The sequence below is a fragment of the Atractosteus spatula genome, chromosome 14 (genome assembly GCF_055471065.1).
Source record: "Atractosteus spatula isolate fAtrSpa1 chromosome 14, fAtrSpa1.hap1, whole genome shotgun sequence".
Lineage (NCBI taxonomy): Eukaryota > Metazoa > Chordata > Actinopteri > Semionotiformes > Lepisosteidae > Atractosteus > Atractosteus spatula.
The window spans coordinates 5786444-5794581 of record NC_142719.1 but is presented as its reverse complement, the minus strand read 5'-3'; positions in this window follow the sequence as shown (position 1 = coordinate 5794581).

Here is an 8138-nt window from a genome sequence, read left to right as displayed (position 1 = left end):
CTAACTTTGGCTTTATATGCACAGAAAAAAGATGGAATGAGAAGTTGTGAGAGAGTTTTGTCTCCCGTAGCATTGTGATTGGATGAGATATTCACCTCCATTTATCTGCTTACTCTATTTGAAGATATTTCATGTGTCCCTTTTGAGGGAAATACAGATTAAAAATTAAATGGAGGAAACAAAAAGGGGAACTGCCATGGCTGTCTGCCCTAAAAATAACTTGGACAGCATGGATTAAGTGTACATGGACAGTCAAGTTCCCAGTGGTCTGCTGGTGCATGCTAACTGGCCCTGCTTAATCCCTCCCCTTCCCCCCGACCAATCAGGGAGCTCCTTGTAACTTTGCCTAAGGCATATTTACATATTCAACTATCTATTACTATTCAACCAGCAATCAGTGGGGAGGCCATTATTAGGAGCCCATGATTGGTAAAGGCCAATGGAAAACCCAGGGGGTGCCAAGGTAACACACCCTATTCTTTTCAAGAATTGCTCATTCAAAGGATGGTGCCTTTTTGCACAGTATAGTGTCCCCGTCACTATACTGGAGCATTAGGACCCACACAGACCACAGGGTGAGTGCCTCCTACTGGCACCACTAACACCTCTTCCAGCAGCAACCTCAGTTTTTCCCAAGAGATCTCCCATTCAGCTACTGGCCAGGCTCACACCCGCTGAGCTTCAGTGGGTTGCCTATTGTGAGTTGCAGGGTGACATGGCTGCTGGCCATTTTTTTCACAATGTATACATTAATAACCCTGTTGACCTCTGTGAATACTGCTTATAGGTGTAGCCTGTCAAGTGGCTTTCAATTTCTGTGGTGTCTCAGGCACATCATAGATGCAGGCTGTGGATCCTGCCCTGGCCCCTGAGCTCTGGACTCAGTTATATTAGGCTCCCACCCTTCTGAAGACTTCAGCTAGGTTGCATTCAAGATACACTATTATAGTGAAGATGGTTCTGCAAGAAGGAACCTGGAACTTGTGGTTCATCTTACTTTTATTGGTATGCAGACTGTTGTGCACTGTACAGTGCAAAAAGGCCTAAGGGCCTGCTTTGCAGGGCTTTTCCACAGGAATCTTCATCTCCTTCGTTCCACTAAACCCATCCATATAATACTTCAAGAAAAAAATAGCTAGCAACCATAGGTAAAACTGAACCTTTGAGCTTTCTTTAAAAGAAATACAAAAAAATCCCAAAACATCATTAATCTAGGTTATTCAGAATTGCCTGCACAATAAAAAACCATTCCACAGAGACCAATAGGAAATATATTATCATCAACAATATTATTAAATGAGCTGTAAGCACAGAGATCTTTTTAGGGGGCTTATTCGCATATATTTTTGTTGGGAAATAAAACTCTCTTAGCTCTGTTTAAGCTACACGTTTGAGTTTAGCCCACTAAAATCTGCAGTACTACTATTAAAAGTCTATTGTTGCATTTTATTTGCCTTACTTGCAAATAGTATTTCACAATTCAGTACATGTGGACCACAGAATGAATAACAAACACAGCACATCCCACGAGAGTTTGACAGATTTCTTCTAGCAGTTGCAGGGTTTTTTTTAGATTTAAAGCTCCTTGGTAAAAAATGCCTGCTTATGCACTGACGGCCTGTTTGCCACTCTTCCTTTTACACGTGTGTAAAGATATGTCAACCTGCACTAGCAGGTGATCTATATATCTGTGTCCTTATCATGGAAGACTGCTTTCCCTGGATGCCTTCATCTCATCTGGGGAAATGAGGCAAATGCGTGCGTTTGAACCCTAGGAGAGCAGATATCTGCTGACAACTTAGTCATATTCATCCTCAGGTGCTTATTTTATTTCTTTTCGCAGACATTGCTGTGTATTTCTATGGGCCTTTATTCCCCTACTCTATCATTATATAAGTTACAGAATATGGCTGCAGGGGGATGTAACTCTTTTCTACTCCCTTTTTTGTCTGATACAGTATAAGGAATATCATGTGGAACACAGTTTATAAACAAGGCTCTAGTTTTTGTCTTGTTCTTTAGGTATAGGTGAAAATCCCATAACATACAGGAAACATGGGGAAGGCGATGGACACCTCGATGTTCATCAGAATGGAGAGGCTGGTTTACTGTCATGGATTATATGGACAATTAAATAGTGAGGAAGAATTTTAGCATTTACCTTTTTTAAAGTGTATAAGATAGTGACTAGTTGGCTTTGAAAAATGCTTTTTACCCAGCAACAATATGAAAGAACAATTGTAAGCATATTATTTGACTTTTTGATATTAATGGTACAACTGCAGGATGTCTAGCTCATTTCACACCTTTTACTTATATACTTTCTTTTGTCTGTATGCAAGGTAGAACTGCTTCTTAAGAAGAATGTGGTCAATTACAAAGAAATGTTTGTAGAGAAAAAAACAACTCCTAATATGGAAACTTAGAATGAGCTTACTCACAGATCTGTATGAGAGGCTACTCTCAGATCTGCATGATTATATCCTCCCCATGCGCATGTATAAAGGGACTCTGCTTGACCACACCTAACCTGAGTGAAGACTTTTCTTCGACAATAGGTCTTGCGAGTACCCATGGGGCTCAACCAGAAGGGTCTTGCTCAGAGTGTTCAGAAGAAGCTGTGTAGTCCAGGCATCTCCTAGTTTAGACTGGGATTCCCCACGTGACAGCTCCTTATTGTTTCTGCAGCGGGAGGGCATGATGAGTGGGCTTCATAACCCCGAAAACAGAGATGAACTTCAAAAAGTCAGCATTTGTGTCATGGCCTCTGCGTACCTTTGGCGTGTGAGAATACTGCAGTGGTGCGAAAAAGACACGTCCCTGGCCTGCAGGAGCTGCCACAGGGGTGACAGTGAGCTGCAGTGTGTCCAGCAGAGAGGAGACTCTGATGGTTCGTGTTTCTGAGGAAAGTCTCCGTGGTCTTTGTCCCCTCCTATTCCAGCTTCAGCACTGTGGCAGCGGGCGGAATTAAAAGATCAATTGATGATTCAGAATTTAAAATAAAAAACTAAAAATATGGCTGTTTAAATCTGTAGCTCCACAAGGGCAGAGTTATGTTAACTGGAGGGCTTTCTGTATGATTTTTTAACATTCATACAGAAATAGAACACACCATTCTATTGAGGGTGATATACTGTATTTTCTAGGTTTGGCACTCATTATTTACTGTACATTTTTTAGATTACTCAGAAAAATGTCAAAATCTTTGACGATGTCGTGAGGGGAAAAAAAGCACAGTGAAACACAATGAAACAGATATTGTGTGAATTCTTTCCGAATAGTCATGGCTCTATTTTTTCGATACTCAGATATTAAAGTAGAAATTATTCAGTCTTGCGAGTTTAAAACTACAGACAACATATCTGCGTAGCATAGCAAAGGAACTGGTATTTGAAATCTCATCATATCTCTCGCAATGCTACTTAAATAAGAATGCCTGGGGGCATATCGAACACATTTGCTTGGATTAATCATAAAATTGAACAAATTATTACTCTGGGTTATAATAGACTACTAATTAGACACCATGCTGAGAAAAAAATAATCAGGAGATAGCAGGTCATCCCTTGAGATATAAAATGAAAAACATAAACAGATCTTTATTTAAATGCCAGTATGTACGCACTGATCGATTTTAATAGCAATACTTGCCATGGATGGTAGAAACTACAGAAATCAATGGTGAATAAAACTAATTTGACTTGAGCCTAAGGAGATAAATACATTTTCAAGAACATTCAGTAGCTAGAGAACCTTCAAAGAGAAAGCAAGTGTAGTCGGGATTAGAAGTGAAAAACATTAAAATAGTTTTTTTTTAAAAAACAGCTTATTTGGGAGAAGATGCACAAACTAACACCTATTTATGCATACCTGAAAAGACAATAGGTATGGATTTTGCATTCGTATTTTATTTTGAATTTTAATTTGTTTTCTTTAAATACCTACAATCTATTTCTCAGCAGGCATACAGTATATTTTATATATTGGGTTCCTATATAATATATTCCTGTGTGAATCAGTACATTTTACTGTGAAGCAAAAGCAAAACTTGTTCTCCAGTTTTCCTGCACAACAGCTTTCAGCTTTATAGAAGGAAGCGGAACTAATTATAACATTAAATTATATTAAACCATAGACAAAATTAATTTAAAATTAGTTTTAAAAGATCAGTCCACAGTATGTTCTTTTTGGTAAATATGTAGTGACATAAGCGCTGATCACAAAGCCATCGCACAGAAAATAAACCGTATAAATGCTGGATGTATTCTGCAATGAGCCCTACAAACAGTGAGGGGCTGTTTCAAAGAATATACAGGCAACGAGGATTTGAAACGCTCTGAAGCGACAGAGAAAGGGAACAGCCTGACAAAAGACAAGTCCTTTTCAAGTTTTCAGAACACCCCCCGATTAAATCACCTCATTAATGGAAAAGAAACGTATGGGGAAGGGGTCCATTCTCATGGAGTTCTGATGGTAACCTTTCAGAAAAGACAGTGATATCTTTCAATGTGACTCACAGAGCAGGACTGATGCCAGTCCGATTTCACGGGCGATTTGACATCCCCTGATGAAACGTTTGGTATTTTTCATCCATTCGGCCAGCAGGGGTCTCTGTAAGTCTTCGAAACGTTTTTATTGCCTGAGCTTTTTTTTTCTTCTCTTTTTAAAACAAAAATAACCCCAACCAAAACACAGAGCAACAGTCTTTTGCCCTTTCGGTATACGCTGACAAGGCCATTGTCTCGTTATACAGAATTCAAAAAAAGTTTGGGTATATTAAGAGGAGAAAAAAATAATCAATTATAAAACAGTAATTAAGCCACAGGATTCAGTCGCAGCTTATTTTAACAGTTGCTATGCCAAAGTGGGGAATAAAGAAGATTCGGCCAATTATATGTCGAAGACATAGGATTGGCAGAAATACCAGGCCCCCTGTCTGTTCATCAATCTTTCAGAATTCCCTGATATTCCCCTGGCAACCCTTGGGGGTACTCCTCGTATTCTTTTCACAACTTCCACTCCTTACCCTTTTAATCCTCCTTCTCTCTTTTAGTATTGGTGTTCACAGAAGAGTGAAAAAAAAGTGAAGGTCAAGATGCATTAAAGATTAATAGGATGGATAATCAATGTTGTTTTTATTCAAGATGAGTCTTCTTCTTTTGGTTCTTTTTCTGAACTTTCCACAAAACTTTGAGGCACCCGTTCTATCCCTGACTGTAATATCAATAAGGGTCAATTGCGCTTCATTTCTGTCGGCAACCATGACCAATTCCCAGAGCCTGTGACTAAGCTCTGTGATTTGTGAAAAAACTATCTGTATGTTTCTCGTTCTACTTTTTGGGGGAATTTTCTTTCAGGAGTTCCGTTTTCTTCAAATATGTATGTTTATTCGTGATGTCGGGTATCAGAACTATAGTATGTTTTTTCTACGTGTCTGGATTCAGTAACATACACTACAATTTAAACTATTTGGTAGCAATCTGAAAAGACAATCCATGACTGCTTTCAGTAATGCTACTTGGGTCCATTAATTTACAAAACCCCTTTTACTTTTCAGTTAAATAGATATTGCCATGACTGGGCTCGATTAAAATGAGCTCTAGCGACTTGAATGATAAATCGTATAAAACCTGAGACAAATGCTGACTCTTCAACACCTGTGTCACAGACCACTGCAATAAAATATTTCAGTGATTTATTTGTGATTTATTTGTTTTGAGCACACATTGTTTGGAAAGAGCCTGTCTGGAAACAAAAAATACAGTCTATAAAATATAGAAAGATTTACTTTTTTTATTACCCACCCAAGAGCAATAAATGAAGAAAAAAAACTATGAATAATTAATTCCAGGTGTGGCACTGCTCTAGATTTTTTTTAAACCAGAAGGCATCATACTTATTAAATTTATATTATTGACCATGCTTCCATCTCTCTCTGCCATTTGAAGTTTGCATTTTTTTATTTCTCTCACTATACTGAATGCTAAATGCGCAGTAATTATAGTATTTTCTACCCATCTTTGGCTTTTGAATGTTTTTTCTTTGAAAAGAAAATAATGTGAGTTCTGCCCAAGGCCCTTGTGAATTTACTCGAACGGCGATGATAACTGTAAAGTAGGATGAGCTGAGAAAAAAACGTTTCACCATTTGCTTCTCCATTTTGTGTTGTACAACCAATAATTTCATGTAAAATGAATTGAAATGGAAGGCACACAATAGGGACAGATAATTTGCTTTTTTAGTAGATCAAAAGTTTAATTGGAGACAGAATATTTTTTTTATTCTTTTGCATGCATGGTATTCCTAGTGTTTTATTTTGGGGGCACAAAATGTAACTCTCTCTAATATATTGCTATTCACAACTATTTAAAACTCCAGGATTTCGATAGTTCAGATCAATGATTCTTTTTTTAAATATCTTTTTATACTCTCATTTTGACAGGTTGTCAAAGAGAATGCTTTTTGCTTCCGTGAATACTGGTAATCTCCAGCCACATAGAAAAATAACAATAAAAATGGGCTTCCTTTCTTTCACACTAGGATAAAAACAAGATGGCATATTGCTATGAGCTAACTGACAGGCTAATTGCCTAAGCTAACTGACTAACTGGCTCCATATTCTGAAATTTAAAGTAAAAAATAATGCATTTGAAATTGTCATTGTTAATCATGGAAAATAATTTGAAGTACTCATTCTCCTGCAATATTTTCAGCAGCACTCGAAATCATGGTGATTAATTTTGTTTTTTTTTAACATTTTGGTATGATATGTAAATAAGTAATTTTAGAAGTAAATTTAGTGAATAATGTGCTTTGTAATTATTCATGTCACAATGTACTCATAGTGTGAAGGCATCCGGACACTCTTGCAAAATGTCTCCTGCGATCTGCTCATTGATTCCTTTACAAATTGCCCTTCATTACCTTGGTGTTCATTAAGCCCTTGTACTACCTCCAACAGAGGGTTACAGTACATATGACTGCCCTGCCCCAAACTCTTAGGGAACTAAGTCAGCAGAAATGTCCACAAAGAGACTGTTTGAATGTACAGACGATTGTAAGATTTATGGATCAGAGGGAATTGTCCTTATCTTGAGTTTCAGCCAACCACGTACAGTACAGATTCCTCCATACCTTATGTCATTACTGAACAGAAACTAATTTTACAGTTTAATGAGCAGTTTTTTTCTTGAAAGATTACCTCTGATCAAGTACTCTTCTGCTGTTTTCTGCAATGGTTAATAAGATCTAAGCACTGCTTTTAAAGAAAAGATTTAGTGGCTTAATGCTTTAAAGTTATACTTTTCATGATAATGGAAATCTTCTTACCATCTTTGAAAAGCTGTGAGAGTCCTTTGACCCTTGTTGAACCTTGGACCTAGGGTTTGAAGAAAGAGGAAAGACAGGATAGGGGTTTACCCTGTACTCAGCGCTGCCACGTACACAGATAAGGTTGAGATGAAGGAGAAGAATACCAATTCAACAGGCAACTTGATTTATTTTTGTAAACAGGAGCCTGATTTTATATCAGGAATTAGAAAATTACAAATGAGAAGAGGCACCTAAAATGCTTGTTTGGGAGTGAGTAGTTTATTAAGACTGAAGATCTCTCACAGCAATTTCTTAAAGGTTCCCAGTGCTGTCAACATCATACAGTAGCTTTTCAGTTTTTTCCAGACCTCCTACTCTCTACTCACTTTGTGTAAAGAATTGCCTCCTGTTCTCAATCTTCAATGTGCTTGATTGTTTGGATGAAATGCAGTACTGTACTTCACCTTTTGAATGAAATGATGCTGATCGCCAACCAGAATACCAGCCATTTTGTTTTCACTGTACTGCTTTCTTATTTGTTCTAATATTTATAGTGTGTTTCTATCTAGGTTTAGACTGGACTGTGCAATAACCCTTGACTTAAATATTGAAACTAAATATAAAAATAATGATTACATATTAATACCATAATCTAATGTATTAAAGAATTGTTATAGCAATTCCATTTTATAGACATATTGCTGGTTTCTTTCTAAACAGTAGCCATATAATGATTAACTGGTTATGTTTGCAATCAAAGGGCATATGAATTAAATTTTGACAGATTCTGCTTTATTTTTGTCACAGATTTCACTTAGCAGATATTT